We start from the raw sequence: 18,548 nt of genomic DNA, 5'->3' as shown, positions 1-18,548 counted from the left end.
GCGTCTACTGACAGACACCTGGGGGCGTCTACTGACAGACACCTGGGGGCGTCTACTGACAGACACCTGGGGGCGTCTACTGACAGACACCAGGGGGCGTCTACTGACAGACACCAGGGGGCGTCTACTGACAGACACCACGGGGCGTCTACTGACAGACACCAGGGGGCGTCTACTGACAGACACCTGGGGGCGTCTACTGACAGACACCAGGGGGCGTGTACTGACAGACACCTGGGGGCGTCTACTGACAGACACCAGGGGGCGTCTACTGACAGACACCAGGGTGCGTCTACTGACAGACACCTGGGGGCGTCTACTGACAGACACCAGGGGGCGTCTACTGACAGACACCAGGGGGCGTCTACTGACAGACACCTGGGAGTGTCTACTGACAGACACCAGGGGGCGTCTACTGACAGACACCTGGGGGCGTCTACTGACAGACACCTGGGGGCGTCTACTGACAGACACCAGGGGGCGTCTACTGACAGACACCAGGGGGCGTCTACTGACAGACACCAGGGGGCGTCTACTGACAGACACCAGGGGGCGTCTACTGACAGACACCTGGGAGCGTCTACTGACAGACACCAGGGGGCGTCTACTGACAGACACCAGGGGGCGTCTACTGACAGACACCAGGGAGCGTCTACTGACAGACACCAGGGGGCGTCTACTGACAGACACCAGGGAGCGTCTACTGACAGACACCAGGAGGCGTCTACTGACAGACACCAGGGGGCGTCTACTGACAGACACCAGGGGGCGTCTACTGACAGACACCTGGGAGTGTCTACTGACAGACACCAGGGGGCGTCTACTGACAGACACCAGGGAGCGTCTACTGACAGACACCAGGAGGCGTCTACTGACAGACACCAGGGGGCGTCTACTGACAGACACCAGGGGGCGTCTACTGACAGACACCTGGGAGTGTCTACTGACAGACACCAGGGAGCGTCTACTGACACACACCAGGGGGCGTCTACTGACAGACACCTGGGGGCGTCTACTGACAGACACCTGGGGGCGTCTACAGACAGACACCTGGGGGCGTCTACTGACAGACACCTGGGGGCGTCTACAGACAGACACCTGGGGGCGTCTACTGACAGACACCAGGGGGCGTCTACTGACAGACACCTGGGGGCGTCTACTGACAGACACCTGGGGGCGTCTACTGACAGACACCTGGGGGCGTCTACAGACAGACACCTGGGGGCGTCAACTGACAGACACCAGGGGGCGTCTACTGACAGACACCAGGGGGCGTCTACTGACAGACACCAGGGAGCGTCTACTGACAGACACCAGGGGGCGTCTACTGACAGACACCAGGGGGCGTCTACTGACAGACACCAGGGGGCGTCTACTGACAGACACCAGGGGGCGTCTACTGACAGACACCAGGGGGCGTCTACTGACAGACACCAGGGGGCGTCTACTGACAGACACCAGGGGGCGTCTACTGACAGACACCAGGGGGCGTCTACTGACAGACACCAGGGGCGTCTACAGACAGACACCAGGGGCGTCTACAGACAGACACCTGGGGCGGCCTAGGGAGTCGTGGCCGGTAAATAAATAACTTAACGATGTGTGGGCTGAAGTAGGCCTACCTCAAGCCCTAACCATCTCATACATGGCTACATTTCTTAATCATTAAGACTAGGCCTACGGGGTTATCGGATTAGCATTTGTATATGAATTCCGTAAGCAACGAGTCGCTCCGTCAAACCCTAACCTGACAGCTGTCAGGATTGACATCTGTTACTTGGTTTAATCCTGGCTACAAGTGGGAGAGTCTAAGGCAGGTGGAGCCGTCGACGGCCAAACAAGGTAGTTATCAGGGGAGGTAGTCGAGCCATTAGGACTATATAGCACAGGGAAGGGGTCAGGATAAGGAGTTGGGATGGGACGGGGGGAAGGAATGGTGCCCAACCACTTGGACGGTCGGGGATTGAACGCCGACCTGCATGAAGCGAGACCGTCTAGCCCAAGTGGTTGGGTCTAGGGGCAAAAATTGTTTTAATATGATCACTTGTTTGTATATGTTAAACAAGTAGTTGAGTAGTTAACGTGACAACCCTGTGTACAGTACCCAGTGTACAGTACCCCAGTGTACAGTACCTAGTGTACAGTACCCAGTGTACAGTACCCAGTGTACAGTACCCACTGTACAGTACCCCAGTGTACAGTACCCAGTGTACAGTACCCAGTGTACAGTACCCAGTGTACAGTACCCAGTGTACAGTACCCAGTGTACAGAACCCAGTGTACAGTACCCCAGTGTACAGTACCCAGTGTACAGTACCCAGTGTACAGTACCCCAGTGTACAGTACCCAGTGTACAGTACCCAGTGTACAGTACCCACTGTACAGTACCCCAGTGTACAGTACCCAGTGTACAGTACCCAGTGTACAGTACCCACTATAGAGTACCCACTGTACAGTACCCAGTGTACAGTACCCAGTGTACAGTACCCAGTGTACAGTACCCACTGTACAGTACCCACTGTACAGTACCCAGTGTACAGTACCCAGTGTACAGTACCCAGTGTACAGTACCCACTATAGAGTACCCTCTGTACAGTACCCCAGTGTACAGTACCCCAGTGTACAGTACCCCAGTGTACAGTACCCACTGTACAGTACCCAGTGTACAGTACCCCAGTGTACAGTACCCAGTGTACAGTACCCAGTGTACAGTACCCAGTGTACAGTACCCACTATAGAGTACCCACTGTACAGTACCAGACGCAAGAGACGCAGCTGAAATACATTAATCCTGTAAGACAAACATTGGAACACTAACGTATGTGTTTACAATCTTTGGAACACTAACGTCGGTGTTCACAATCTTTGGAACACTAACGTCGGTGTTCACAATGTTTGGAACACTAACGTCGGTGTTCACAATCTTTGGAACACTAACGTCGGTGTTCACAATGTTTGGAACACTAACGTCGGTGTTCACAATCTTTGGAACACTAACGTCAGTGTTCACAATCTTTGGAACACTAACGTCGGTGTTCACAATCTTTGGAACACTAACGTCGGTGTTCACAATCTTTGGAACACTAACGTCGGTGTTCACAATCTTTGGAACACTAACGTCGGTGTTCACAATCCCTTAACAATATTTCGTCGACAATGTTGCCAGTTGAATTCCTCTTCTAATAGTATAATTTCAGACGCATTTCTATTTTATATTATTAAATGCGCTATGTAGTTTATGGTGGTCCGTCACTATATATTGGTACTATGGTGGTCCATCACTATATATTGGTACTATGGTGGTCCATCACTATATATTGGTACTATGGTGGTCCATCACTATATATTGGTACTATGGTGGTCCGTCACACTATATTGGTACTATGGTGGTCCATCACACTATATTGGTACTATGGTGGTCCGTCACTATATATTGGTACTATGGTGGTCCATCACACTATATTGGTACTATGGTGGTCCGTCACTATATATTGGTACTATGGTGGTCCGTCACTATATATTGGTACTATGGTGGTCCGTCACTATATATTGGTACTATGGTGGTCCATCACTATATATTGGTACTATGGTGGTCCGTCACACTATATTGGTACTATGGTGGTCCATCACACTATATTGGTACTATGGTGGTCCGTCACTATATATTGGTACTATGGTGGTCCATCACACTATATTGGTACTATGGTGGTCCGTCACTATATATTGGTACTATGGTGGTCCGTCACTATATATTGGTACTATGGTGGTCCGTCACTATATATTGGTACTATGGTGGTCCGTCACTATATATTGGTACTATGGTGGTCCGTCACTATATATTGGTACTATGGTGGTCCGTCACAATATATTGGTACTATGGTGGTCCATCACTATATATTGGTACTATGGTGGTCCGTCACTATATATTGGTACTATGGTGGTCCGTCACTATATATTGGTACTATGGTGGTCCGTCACTATATATTGGTACTATGGTGGTCCATCACTATATATTGGTACTATGGTGGTCCATCACTATATATTGGTACTATGGTGGTCCGTCACTATATATTGGTACTATGGTGGTCCGTCACTATATATTGGTACTATGGTGGTCCGTCACTATATATTGGTACTATGGTGGTCCATCACTATATATTGGTACTATGGTGGTCCATCACTATATATTGGTACTATGGTGGTCCGTCACTATATTGGTACTATGGTGGTCCATCACTATATATTGGTACTATGGTGGTCCGTCACTATATATTGGTACTATGGTGGTCCATCACTATATATTGGTACTATGGTGGTCCGTCACTATATATTGGTACTATGGTGGTCCATCACTATATATTGGTACTATGGTGGTCCGTCACTATATATTGGTACTATGGTGGTCCGTCACTATATATTGGTACTATGATGGTCCATCACTATATATTGGTACTATGGTGGTCCATCACTATATATTGGTACTATGGTGGTCCGTCACTATATATTGGTACTATGGTGGTCCGTCACTATATATTGGTACTATGGTGGTCCATCACTATATATTGGTACTATGGTGGTCCGTCACTATATATTGGTACTATGGTGGTCCGTCACTATATATTGGTACTATGGTGGTCCGTCACTATATATTGGTACTATGGTGGTCCGTCACTATATATTGGTACTATGGTGGTCCGTCACTATATATTGGTACTATGGTGGTCCATCACTATATATTGGTACTATGGTGGTCCATCACTATATATTGGTACTATGGTGGTCCATCACTATATATTGGTACTATGGTGGTCCGTCACTATATATTGGTACTATGGTGGTCCGTCACTATATATTGGTACTATGGTGGTCCATCACTATATATTAGGACTATGGTGGTCCGTCACTATATATTGGTACTATGGTGGTCCATCACCATATATTGGTACTATGGTGGTCCATCACCCTATATTAGGACTATGGTGGTCCGTCACTATATATTGGTACCATGGTGGTCCATCACTATATATTGGTACTATGGTGGTCCATCACCATATATTGGTACTATGGTGGTCCATCACCATATATTGGTACTATGGTGGTCCATCACCATATATTAGGACTATGGTGGTCCGTCACTATATATTGGTACTATGGTGGTCCATCACTATATATTGGTACTATGGTGGTCCATCACTATATATTGGTACTATGGTGGTCTGTCACTATATATTGGTACTATGGTGGTCCATCACTATATATTGGTACTATGGTGGTCCATCACTATATTGGTACTATGGTGGTCCGTCACTATATTGGTACTATGGTGGTCCCTCACTATATATTGGTACTATGGTGGTCTGTCACTATATTGGTACTATGGTGGTCCATAACTATATATTGGTACTATGGTGGTCCGTCACCATATATTGGTACTATGGTGGTCCGTCACTATATTGGTACTATGGTGGTCTGTCACTATATTGGTACTATGGTGGTCTGTCACTATATTGGTACTATGGTGGTCCGTCACTATATTGGTACTATGGTGGTCCGTCACCATATATTGGTACTATGGTGGTCCGTCACTATATATTGGTACTATGGTGGTCCGTCACTATATTGGTACTATGGTGGTCCGTCACTATATATTGGTACTATGGTGGTCCGTCACCATATATTGGTACTATGGTGTTCCGTCACTATATATTGGTACTATGGTGGTCCATCACTATATATTGGTACTATGGTGGTCTGTCACTATATATTGGTACTATGGTGGTCCATCACTATATATTGGTACTATGGTGGTCCATCACTATATTGGTACTATGGTGGTCCGTCACTATATTCGTACTATGGTGGTCCGTCACTATATATTGGTACTATGGTGGTCTGTCACTATATTGGTACTATGGTGGTCCATAACTATATATTGGTACTATGGTGGTCCATCACTATATATTGGTACTATGGTGGTCCATCATTATATATTGGTACTATGGTGGTCCATCACTATATATTGGTACTATGGTGGTCCATCACTATATATTGGTACTATGGTGGTCTATCACTATATATTGGTACTATGGTGGTCCATCACTATATATTGGTACTATGGTGGTCTATCACTATATATTGGTACTATGGTGGTCCATCACTACATATTGGTACAATGGTGATCCATCACTATATATTGGTACTCTATGATGGAGGTGGAAATGATGTTGGACGAGTTAGGAGTGAGGAACTGATACAGTGGTTTAAGACAACCAAACAATTAGTTAGGATCAAGGAAGGAATCCCGATCATATGTGGCATTCTTCCAAGAAAGGGAGTTGGAAACGAATGGTTGTCGAGGGCACTTGGTGTCAACTGCCGACTGGACAAATATTGTAAATCAAATGCAATGTCATTCATAGATAACTGGAAACACTTCTATGGAAGAAATGACATGTATGCTCGGGATGGGGTGCATCTATCTAGTACAGCGACCAAAACTGAACTGTATAAGCTAAATGGGGCCTAACCAGAGCAAGATATACCTGAAGATCAACACAAGTGTAAACAAATCCCAGTGTCCTATTTGCCTTATTACGAACATTCATGCATTTATTTTTTGGTTTTTAATTCTTACTAATCATAACTCCCAGATCCCTTTCGTAATCCGACTTCGCAATCTCAACACCATCTAGCTCGTATCTTGTAACTCTATCATCATTACCTAGCCTCAGAACCTTACATTTATCAGCATTAAACTGCATCAGCCAATCTTTTGACCATTTCAAAACCCATTTAGATCGTCTTGAAGTGATACTGAGTCTTTTTCCGGGCTTATGCCCTTCCCAATTATTGTATGGCCAAATTGCAAATATTGCTGCTCAAACCTGAATCTAAATCATTTATATATATATATATATATATATATATATATATATATATATATATATATATATATATATATATATATATATATATATATATATATATATATATATATATATATATATATTAGTATATTTTGGTAGCAGTCTTTCCTGTAGACATATATTATTAAATATGACCGAAAAAGTAAGATTAATAATTCTAACACGAATTTTCTCAATCTTTCGTACATTACGCTTCACTGTTGGAGGTAAATCAAAAATCACTTCTCCAAAATTCATTTTTATTTCTAGTCTGACGCGACACGGGCGCGTTTCGTAAAACTTATTACATTTTCAAAGACTTCACAAATACACAACTGATTAGAACGTATCTCTGATTTTATATCTACATTTGAGTGAGGTGGGAAGGGTGATGTGGCATTAACACAAGACAGAACAGGAGGGGATATTAATAGGGTATTAAAAGTATCAACACAAGACAGAACAGAAACAATGGGTATTGAATAGAAGTTTTTGTAGAAAGCCTATTGGTCCATATTTCTTGATGCTTCTATATTGGAGCGGAGTCTTGAGGTGGGTAGAATATGAGGTGGGTAGGTGCACAACTATATTCTACCCACCTCAAGATTCCGCTCCAATATAGAAGCATCAAGAAATATGGACCAATAGGCTTTCTACAAACACTTCTATTCAATACCCATTGTTTCTGTTCTGTCTTGTGTTGATACTTTTAATACCCTATTAATATCCCCTCCTGTTCTGTCTTGTGTTAATGCCACATCACCCTTCCCACCTCACTCAAATGTAGATATAAAATCAGAGATACGTTCTAATGAGTTGTGTATTTGTGAAGTCTTTGAAAATGTAATAAGTTTTACGAAACGCGCCCGTGTCGCGTCAGACTAGAAATAAAAATGAATTTTGGAGAAGTGATTTTTGATTTACCTCCAACAGTGAAGCGTAATGTACGAAAGATTGAGAAAATTCGTGTTAGAATTATTAATCTTACTTTTTCGGTCATATTTAATAATATATGTCTACAGGAAAGACTGCTACCAAAATATACTAATATATATATATATATATATATATATATATATATATATATATTAGTATATTTTGGTAGCAGTCTTTCCTGTAGACATATATTATTAAATATGACCGAAAAAGTAAGATTAATAATTCTAACACGAATTTTCTCAATCTTTCGTACATTACGCTTCACTGTTGGAGGTAAATCAAAAATCACTTCTCCAAAATTCATTTTTATTTCTAGTCTGACGCGACACGGGCGCGTTTCGTAAAACTTATTACATTTTCAAAGACTTCACAAATACACAACTGATTAGAACTTGCGTTTCCCTGATTTTATATCTACATTTGAGTGAGGTGGGAAGGATGATGTGGCATTACATTTGAGTGAGGTGGGAAGGGTGATGTGGCATTAACACAAGACAGAACACTAGGGGATATTAATAGGGTATTAAAAGTATCAACACAAGACAGAACAGAAACAATGGGTATTGAATAGAAGTGTTTGTAGAAAGCCTATTGGTCCATATTTCTTGATGCTTCTATATTGGAGCGGAGTCTTGAGGTGGGTAGAATATAGTTGTGCAATAATTGGCTGTTGATTGCTGGTGTTGACTTCATGATGTGTAGTGCCTCGCAAACGTCAAGCCGCCTGCTATCGCTGTATCTATCGATGATTTCTGTGTTGTTTACTAGGATTTCTCTGGCGATGGTTTGGTTATGGGAAGAGATTATATGTTCCTTAATGGAGCCCTGTTGTTTATGCATCGTTAAACGCCTAGAAAGAGATGTTGTTGTCTTGCCTATATACTGGGTTTTTTGGAGCTTACAGTCCCCAAGTGGGCATTTGAAGGCATAGACGACGTTAGTCTCTTTTAAAGCGTTCTGTTTTGTGTCTGGAGAGTTTCTCATGAGTAGGCTGGCCGTTTTTCTGGTTTTATAGTAAATCGTCAGTTGTATCCTCTGATTTTTGTCTGTAGGGATAACGTTTCTATTAACAATATCTTTCAGGACCCTTTCCTCTGTTTTATGAGCTGTGGAAAAGAAGTTCCTGTAAAATAGTCTAATAGGGGGTATAGGTGTTGTGTTAGTTGTCTCTTCGGAGGTTGCATGGCTTTTCACTTTCCTTCTTATGATGTCTTCGATGAAACCATTGGAGAAGCCGTTATTGACTAGGACCTGCCTTACCCTACAGAGTTCTTCGTCGACTTGCTTCCATTCTGAGCTGTGGCTGAGAGCACGGTCGACGTATGCGTTAACAACACTCCTCTTGTACCTGTCAGGGCAGTCGCTGTTGGCATTTAGGCACATTCCTATGTTTGTTTCCTTTGTGTAGACTGCAGTGTGGAAACCTCCGCCCTTTTCCATGACTGTTACATCTAGAAAAGGCAGCTTCCCATCCTTTTCCGTCTCGTAAGTGAAACGCAGCACGGAACTCTGCTCAAATGCCTCCTTCAGCTCCTGCAGATGTCTGACATCAGGTACCTGTGTAAAAATGTCGTCAACATACCTGCAGTATATGGCCGGTTTCAAGTTCATGTCGACTAAGACTTTTTGCTCGATGGTACCCATGTAGAAGTTTGCAAACAGGACACCTAGGGGAGAACCCATGGCGACCCCATCTACTTGCTTATACATGTGCCCATCCGGGCTCAAGAAGGGTGCCTCTTTAGTACAAGCTTGGAGTAGTTTCCTCAGAATACTTTCTGGCATGTCAAGAGGAGTACAGGCTGGATCACGATACACTCTGTCGGCTATCATTCCGATTGTCTCGTCCACAGGTACGTTGGTAAACAGCGATTCTACGTCCAACGAGGCTCTTATCCCTGTGGCCCGTGCGCCCCGCAGTAAGTCCACAAATTCCTTTGGAGACTTCAGGCTGAAGGCGCAAGGAACATAAGGAGTCAGCAGGCCGTTGAGTCGCTTCGCCAGTCTGTACGTGGGTGTGGGTATCTGGCTAATGATTGGCCGAAGTGGGTTTCCAGGCTTGTGCGTCTTGACATTTCCATACGCATATCCAGGTTTATATTCCCCAATGATCTTTGGCAGGTGGAGTCCGGATTTCTTGGCGTTCACAGTTTCGATCAGTTTGTTGACCTTTGCTTTTAATTCGGCTGTAGTGTCCTTCGTTACCCTTTGGAACTTAGTTTGGTCAGAGAGTATGATGTTCATTTTCGCCAGATATTCGTCTTTTTTAAGAATGACATATATTGGCGACTTGTCACCTCTCCTGACAACTATCTCCTTGTTCTCACGAAGGCTTTTAGCTGCCGCTTTAAGCTCGGGGGACAGTATGGTGCTTCTGTAGTTGCCTCGATTCTTTCCTCCTTCTGCAATAAGTTCTGCTTGTAAGGTATCTTTGGTAGTGACCTTCTTTTGTGTCTCGAGGTCGAATATGTCGTCCAACAGAATTTCCAACTCTACTTTCCGGGCCATTTCACTCGGTCTGGACATAACATGACAGTTTATGCCCAGATTTAGGAGAGTGACTTGGTCCTCAGTGAGGTTAATTCCTGCAAGGTTCAGGAAGCCATCTCTTGGTCGTGGAATTGCCATAGGTCCTCCATATAATGTTGTTAGTTTCTTGATAATCCTTGTTTCAGTGCTGAGGTGATGTTGGTCTGTGAGGATGTCGAGGTGTTGTTCAATGCGGGTACAGATACTATGGTCGATGTTGCTATTTCTCCACTCGTTTGTAGCATGAAGTAGTTGCGTTTTGTTGTCTTTGATTTCATTCTCTGCCTTGTATATCTGATCACGAATCAGATCCTGGCGATATTTTATCGTGAAGGCTTGATTCCTTGCTGCTGGGTCGTGCACTTTAACATTAGTATATTTTGGTAGCAGTCTTTCCTGTAGACATATATTATTAAATATGACCGAAAAAGTAAGATTAATAATTCTAACACGAATTTTCTCAATCTTTCGTACATTACGCTTCACTGTTGGAGGTAAATCAAAAATCACTTCTCCAAAATTCATTTTTATTTCTAGTCTGACGCGACACGGGCGCGTTTCGTAAAACTTATTACATTTTCAAAGACTTCACAAATACACAACTGATTAGAACTTGCATTTCCCTGATTTTATATCTACATTTGAGTGAGGTGGGAAGGATGATGTGGCATTACATTTGAGTGAGGTGGGAAGGGTGATGTGGCATTAACACAAGACAGAACACTAGGGGATATTAATAGGGTATTAAAAGTATCAACACAAGACAGAACAGAAACAATGGGTATTGAATAGAAGTGTTTGTAGAAAGCCTATTGGTCCATATTTCTTGATGCTTCTATATTGGAGCGGAGTCTTGAGGTGGGTAGAATATAGTTGTGCAATAATTGGCTGTTGATTGCTGGTGTTGACTTCTTGATGTGTAGTGCCTCGCAAACGTCAAGCCGCCTGCTATCGCTGTATCTATCGATGATTTCTGTGTTGTTTACTAGGATTTCTCTGGCGATGGTTTGGTTATGGGAAGAGATTATATGTTCCTTAATGGAGCCCTGTTGTTTATGCATCGTTAAACGCCTAGAAAGAGATGTTGTTGTCTTGCCTATATACTGGGTTTTTTGGAGCTTACAGTCCCCAAGTGGGCATTTGAAGGCATAGACGACGTTAGTCTCTTTTAAAGCGTTCTGTTTTGTGTCTGGAGAGTTTCTCATGAGTAGGCTGGCCGTTTTTCTGGTTTTATAGTAAATCGTCAGTTGTATCCTCTGATTTTTGTCTGTAGGGATAACGTTTCTATTAACAATATCTTTCAGGACCCTTTCCTCTGTTTTATGAGCTGTGGAAAAGAAGTTCCTGTAAAATAGTCTAATAGGGGGTATAGGTGTTGTGTTAGTTGTCTCTTCGGAGGTTGCATGGCTTTTCACTTTCCTTCTTATGATGTCTTCGATGAAACCATTGGAGAAGCCGTTATTGACTAGGACCTGCCTTACCCTACAGAGTTCTTCGTCGACTTGCTTCCATTCTGAGCTGTGGCTGAGAGCACGGTCGACGTATGCGTTAACAACACTCCTCTTGTACCTGTCAGGGCAGTCGCTGTTGGCATTTAGGCACATTCCTATGTTTGTTTCCTTTGTGTAGACTGCAGTGTGGAAACCTCCGCCCTTTTCCATGACTGTTACATCTAGAAAAGGCAGCTTCCCATCCTTTTCCGTCTCGTAAGTGAAACGCAGCACGGAACTCTGCTCAAATGCCTCCTTCAGCTCCTGCAGATGTCTGACATCAGGTACCTGTGTAAAAATGTCGTCAACATACCTGCAGTATATGGCCGGTTTCAAGTTCATGTCGACTAAGACTTTTTGCTCGATGGTACCCATGTAGAAGTTTGCAAACAGGACACCTAGGGGAGAACCCATGGCGACCCCATCTACTTGCTTATACATGTGCCCATCCGGGCTCAAGAAGGGTGCCTCTTTAGTACAAGCTTGGAGTAGTTTCCTCAGAATACTTTCTGGCATGTCAAGAGGAGTACAGGATGGATCACGATACACTCTGTCGGCTATCATTCCGATTGTCTCGTCCACAGGTACGTTGGTAAACAGCGATTCTACATCCAACGAGGTTCTTATCCCTGTGGCCCGTGCGCCCCGCAGTAAGTCCACAAATTCCTTTGGAGACTTCAGGCTGAAGGCGCAAGGAACATAAGGAGTCAGCAGGCCGTTGAGTCGCTTCGCCAGTCTGTACGTGGGTGTGGGTATCTGGCTAATGATTTGCCGAAGTGGGTTCCCAGGCTTGTGCGTCTTGACATTTCCATACGCATATCCAGGTTTATATTCCCCAATGATCTTTGGCAGGTGGAGTCCGGATTTCTTGGCGTTCACAGTTTCGATCAGTTTGTTGACCTTTGCTTTTAATTCGGCTGTAGTGTCCTTCGTTACCCTTTGGAACTTAGTTTGGTCAGAGAGTATGATGTTCATTTTCGCCAGATATTCGTCTTTTTTAAGAATGACATATATTGGCGACTTGTCACCTCTCCTGACAACTATCTCCTTGTTCTCACGAAGGCTTTTAGCTGCCGCTTTAAGCTCGGGGGACAGTATGGTGCTTCTGTAGTTGCCTCGATTCTTTCCTCCTTCTGCAATAAGTTCTGCTTGTAAGGTATCTTTGGTAGTGACCTTCTTTTGTGTCTCGAGGTCGAATATGTCGTCCAACAGAATTTCCAACTCTACTGAACAAAATGAACATCATACTCTCTGACCAAACTAAGTTCCAAAGGGTAACGAAGGACACTACAGCCGAATTAAAAGCAAAGGTCAACAAACTGATCGAAACTGTGAACGCCAAGAAATCCGGACTCCACCTGCCAAAGATCATTGGGGAATATAAACCTGGATATGCGTATGGAAATGTCAAGACGCACAAGCCTGGAAACCCACTTCGGCCAATCATTAGCCAGATACCCACACCCACGTACAGACTGGCGAAGCGACTCAACGGCCTGCTGACTCCTTATGTTCCTTGCGCCTTCAGCCTGAAGTCTCCAAAGGAATTTGTGGACTTACTGCGGGGCGCACAGGCCACAGGGATAAGAGCCTCGTTGGACGTAGAATCGCTGTTTACCAACGTACCTGTGGACGAGACAATCGGAATGATAGCCGACAGAGTGTATCGTGATCCAGCCTGTACTCCTCTTGACGTGCCAGAAAGTATTCTGAGGAAACTACTCCAAGCTTGTACTAAAGAGGCACCCTTCTTGAGCCCGGATGGGCACATGTATAAGCAAGTAGATGGGGTCGCCATGGGTTCTCCCCTAGGTGTCCTGTTTGCAAACTTCTACATGGGTACCATCGAGCAAAAAGTCTTAGTCGACATGAACTTGAAACCGGCCATATACTGCAGGTATGTTGACGACATTTTTACACAGGTACCTGATGTCAGACATCTGCAGGAGCTGAAGGAGGCATTTGAGCAGAGTTCCGTGCTGCGTTTCACTTACGAGACGGAAAAGGATGGGAAGCTGCCTTTTCTAGATGTAACAGTCATGGAAAAGGGCGGAGGTTTCCACACTGCAGTCTACACAAAGGAAACAAACATAGGAATGTGCCTAAATGCCAACAGCGACTGCCCTGACAGGTACAAGAGGAGTGTTGTTAACGCATACGTCGACCGTGCTCTCAGCCACAGCTCAGAATGGAAGCAAGTCGACGAAGAACTCTGTAGGGTAAGGCAGGTCCTAGTCAATAACGGCTTCTCCAATGGTTTCATCGAAGACATCATAAGAAGGAAAGTGAAAAGCCATGCAACCTCCGAAGAGACAACTAACACAACACCTATACCCCCTATTAGACTATTTTACAGGAACTTCTTTTCCACAGCTCATAAAACAGAGGAAAGGGTCCTGAAAGATATTGTTAATAGAAACGTTATCCCTACAGACAAAAATCAGAGGATACAACTGACGATTTACTATAAAACCAGAAAAACGGCCAGCCTACTCATGAGAAACTCTCCAGACACAAAACAGAACGCTTTAAAAGAGACTAACGTCGTCTATGCCTTCAAATGCCCACTTGGGGACTGTAAGCTCCAAAAAACCCAGTATATAGGCAAGACAACAACATCTCTTTCTAGGCGTTTAACGATGCATAAACAACAGGGCTCCATTAAGGAACATATAATCTCTTCCCATAACCAAACCATCGCCAGAGAAATCCTAGTAAACAACACAGAAATCATCGATAGATACAGCGATAGCAGGCGGCTTGACGTTTGCGAGGCACTACACATCAAGAAGTCAACACCAGCAATCAACAGCCAATTATTGCACAACTATATTCTACCCACCTCAAGACTCCGCTCCAATATAGAAGCATCAAGAAATATGGACCAATAGGCTTTCTACAAACACTTCTATTCAATACCCATTGTTTCTGTTCTGTCTTGTGTTGATACTTTTAATACCCTATTAATATCCCCTAGTGTTCTGTCTTGTGTTAATGCCACATCACCCTTCCCACCTCACTCAAATGTAATGCCACATCATCCTTCCCACCTCACTCAAATGTAGATATAAAATCAGGGAAACGCAAGTTCTAATCAGTTGTGTATTTGTGAAGTCTTTGAAAATGTAATAAGTTTTACGAAACGCGCCCGTGTCGCGTCAGACTAGAAATAAAAATGAATTTTGGAGAAGTGATTTTTTATTTACCTCCAACAGTGAAGCGTAATGTACGAAAGATTGAGAAAATTCGTGTTAGAATTATTAATCTTACTTTTTCGGTCATATTTAATAATATATATATATATATATATATCGTGATCCAGCCTGTACTCCTCTTGACATACCAGAAAGCAGTCTAAGGAAACTACTCCAAGCTTGTACTAAAGAGGCACCCTTCTTGAGCCCGGATGGGCACATGTATAAGCAAGTAGATGGGGTCGCCATGGGTTCTCCCCTAGGTGTCCTGTTTGCAAACTTCTACATGGGTACCATCGAGCAAAAAGTATTAGTCGACATGAACTTGAAACCGGCCATATACTGCAGGTATGTTGATGACATTTTTACACAGGTACCTGATGTCAGACATCTGCAGGAGCTGAAGGAGGCATTTGAGCAGAGTTCCGTGCTGCGTTTCACTTACGAGATGGAAAAGGATGGGAAGCTGCCCTTTCTAGATGTAACAGTCATGGAAAAGAGCGGAGGTTTCCACACTGCAGTCTACACTAAGGAAACAAACATAGGAATGTGCCTAAATGCCAACAGCGACTGCCCAGACAGGTACAAGAGGAGTATTGTTAACGCTTATGTCGACCGTGCTCTCAGCCACAGCTCAGAATGGAAGCAAATCGACGAAGAACTCTGTAGGGTAAGGCAGGTCTTAGTCAACAACGGCTTCTCCAATGGTTTCGTCGAAGACATCATAAGAAGGAAAGTGAATCGCCATGCAACCTCTGAAGAGACAACTAACACAACACCTATACCCCCTATTAGACTATTTTACAGGAACTTCTTTTCCACAGCTCATAAAATGGAGGAAAGGGTCCTGAAAGATATTGTTAATAGAAACGTTATCCCTACAGACAAAAATCAGAGGATACAACTGACGATTTACTATAAAACCAGAAAAACGGCCAGCCTACTCATGAGAAACTCTCCAGACACAAAGCAGAACGCTTTAAAAGAGACCAACGTCGTCTATGCCTTCAAATGCCCACTTGGGGACTGTAAGCTCCAAAAAAGCCAGTATATAGGCAAGACAACAACATCTCTTTCTAGGCGTTTAACGATGCATAAGCAACAGGGCTCCATTAAGGAACATATAATCTCTTCCCACAATCAAACCATCGCCAGAGAAATCCTAGTAAACAACACAGAAATCATCGATAGATACAGCGATAGCAGACGGCTTGACGTTTGCGAGGCACTGCACATTAAGAAGTCAACACCAGCAATCAACAGCCAATTAATGCACAACTATATTCTACCCACCTCAAGACTCCGCTCCAATATAGAAGCATCAAGAAATATGGACCAATAGGCTTTCTACAATCACTTCCATTTCAATACCCATTGTTTCGTGTTCTGTCTTGTGTTGATGAAATTAATACCCTATTAAATACCACCTCACCCCATCCACCTCACTCAAAAGTAGATATAAACAAATCGGAGATATGTAAGTTCCATTCAGTTGTGTATGTGTAAAGTCTTTGAAAATGTAATAAGTTTTACGAAATGCGCTCAAGTGTCGCGTCAGACTAGAAATAAAAATGAATTTTGGAGAATTGATTTTTGAATTACCTCCAACAGTGAAAAGAAATATACGAAAGATTGAGAAAATTCGTGTTAGAATTATTAATCTTACTTTTTCGGTCATATTAATATATATATATATATATATATATATATATATATATATATATATATATATATATATATATATATATATATATATATATATATATATATTATGAATAACAGAGGTCCCAGAACAGAGCCTTGAGGCACTCCACTGACATTTTCCCACTCTGACTTAACCCCAATTATACTAATTCTCTGTTTCCTTTGGTATAGCCATGCCTATTCCAACTTAATATAGCAACCCCAATACCGTGAGCCTCTATCTTTTTAATCAGTCTTTCATGTGGCACTGTATCAATAGGTTTGCTAAAGTCAAGGTGCACAACATCACAATCCTTACCACTATCAACTGCCTCAACTATGCTGGAATAAAATGATATCAAATTTGTTAAACATGAACGGCCAATTGAAAAACCATATTGAAAATCATTTATAAATTTATGTTTTTCAATATGAAGACGAATGGTATTTGCAATTATCGATTCAAGTAACTTTCCCACAATAGACATTAAGCTAATTGGCCGATAGTTTGACTCAAGTGATCTATCTCCTTTCTTGAAAATTGGAACCACATTAGCAACCTTCCACGACTCTGGCACTCTGCCTACACCTTCACCTTACACCTTGAGGTGATTTCGGGGTTCAGCGTCCCCGTGGCCTGGTCGTCGACCAGGCCTCCTGGTTGCTGGACTGGTCAACCAGGCTGTTGGACGCGGCTGCTCGCAGTCTGACGTATGAGTCACAGCCTGGTTGATCAGGTATCATTTGGAGGTGTTTGTCAAGTTCTTTCTTGAACACCGTGAGGGGTCGGTCAGTTATTCCCCTTATGAGTAGTGAAAGCGTGTTGAACAGTCTCGGACCTATGACGTTGATAGTGTTTTCTCAGAGTACCTGTTGCACCTCTGCTCTTCAACGGGGGTACTCTGCACATCCTGCCATACCTCCTAGTCATGTTATGTTATTTCTGTGTGTAGGTTTAGGACCAGCCCCTCTACTGTTTTCCACGTGTAAATTATTATGTATCTCTCCCGCCTGCTCTCAAGAAAATACAGATTTAGGCTCTTTAGTCGGTCCCAGTAGTTTAGATGTTTTACTGAGTGGATTCTAGCAGTAAAGGATCTCTGTACGCTCTCCAGGTCAGCAATTTCTCCAGCTTTGGAAGGGGCTGTCATTGTGCAGCAGTACTCCACTCTAGAGAGCACTAGCGAGCACTAGCGCCTGACTCTAATGATTTATTAATTATGGTAGACAACGGATCGCAAAGCTCCTCTTTGCATTCTTTAAGCACCCTGGCAAACACTTCATCCGGCCCTGGGGATTTGTTTGGTTTGAGTTAAACTATTTTTCTAATAACATCATCCTTGGTAACTGTTAGACTAGTCAACCTGTCCTCGTCCCCACACACATAGACTTGTTCGGCTGAAGGCATAGAGTTAAGTTTTTGCTTTAGTAAATACAGAGATAAAATATTTATTACAAATTCTACTCATCTCTTCGTCATTATGCGTTTTCTGACCTGTCTCAGTTTTTAATGGACCTATCCTTTCCCTAATCGTTGTTCAATATAGCTGATTTTTTTTTTTAGGATTTGCCTTTGCTTGCCCTGCTATACGAACTTCATAGTTTCTTTTGACCCTCCTTATTTCTGTTTTAACATTTCTAACCAGTTGTACGAAGTTTTGTTCTAAACTGACTTCCCCATTCTTAATCCATTTGTACCACGCTCTCCTTCTACCTATAAGGTTCTTCAGTTCCTGTGGTATCTGTTCGGGTCATTAGTATTCGATCTATTCAATTTATATGGTATACTACGTTCCTGCGCTTTGCTT

This window comes from Procambarus clarkii, chromosome 26, assembly GCF_040958095.1.
Source record: "Procambarus clarkii isolate CNS0578487 chromosome 26, FALCON_Pclarkii_2.0, whole genome shotgun sequence".
NCBI classification, from domain to species: domain Eukaryota; kingdom Metazoa; phylum Arthropoda; class Malacostraca; order Decapoda; family Cambaridae; genus Procambarus; species Procambarus clarkii.
The sequence above is the reverse complement of the archived record's forward strand: the minus strand, read 5'-3'. Positions refer to the sequence as shown.